Raw genomic sequence first — 617 nt, 5'->3', positions numbered from 1 at the left:
TCCCGGGCATTCCCGGGCAGGATCGGGGCTAACGCGGCCAGCCAGGGACGGGAAGGGAAGGGATGGGATGGGATTGCCTCCCTTCTCCGCACTGCAGAACCCGTGCCTCGAGTGCCCTGACCAGTTCTGGGCCCCTCAGTTCGGGGAGAACACTGGAGGTGCTGCAGTGTGTTCACTGGAAGGACAGTGAGGGGCTGCAGGGTGTCCGAGGAAGGGGAATGGAGCTGGGGAAGGGTCTGCAACACAAATTCTATGAGCAGCGGCTGAAAGAGCTGGAGAAGAGGAGGCTCAGATAGGACCTTCTCATCCTCCACACCAACCCGACAGGAGGCTGTAGTCACATAGTGGTCACTCTCTTCTTCCATGTACGAGGATGGTGGTCACTCTCTTTGCCTACATAACAAGTGACAGGACGCAAGAATGGAGTTTTAAGCTGCACCGGGGCTGGTTTGAGGTCGGACACCAGGAGGAATTTCTCCGTGGAAAGGCTGACCAGGCCTTGGCAGGGTCTGCACAGCGAGGCGTGGGAGTCCCCATCCCTGCAGGTGTCCCAGGAGCTCCTGGAGGGGGCACTCAGTACTTTGGGCGGTGACAAGATGCTGATGGGCCCATGACCC

The 617-nt window shown here is 59.5% G+C and overlaps 1 protein-coding gene across 1 annotated transcript in view; it reads right to left on the bottom strand.

Moving 5' to 3' along the window:
• NOC2L (NOC2 like nucleolar associated transcriptional repressor) overlaps positions 1-617 on the bottom strand; it is a 25,513-nt gene that overhangs the window by 21,691 nt on the left and 3,205 nt on the right. The gene's annotated exons all lie outside the window — the stretch shown is intronic.

This window comes from Geospiza fortis, unplaced genomic scaffold (genome assembly GCF_000277835.1).
Source record: "Geospiza fortis unplaced genomic scaffold, GeoFor_1.0 scaffold662, whole genome shotgun sequence".
Classification (NCBI taxonomy): domain Eukaryota; kingdom Metazoa; phylum Chordata; class Aves; order Passeriformes; family Thraupidae; genus Geospiza; species Geospiza fortis.
The sequence above is the reverse complement of the archived record's forward strand: the minus strand, read 5'-3'. Positions and strand labels throughout refer to the sequence as shown.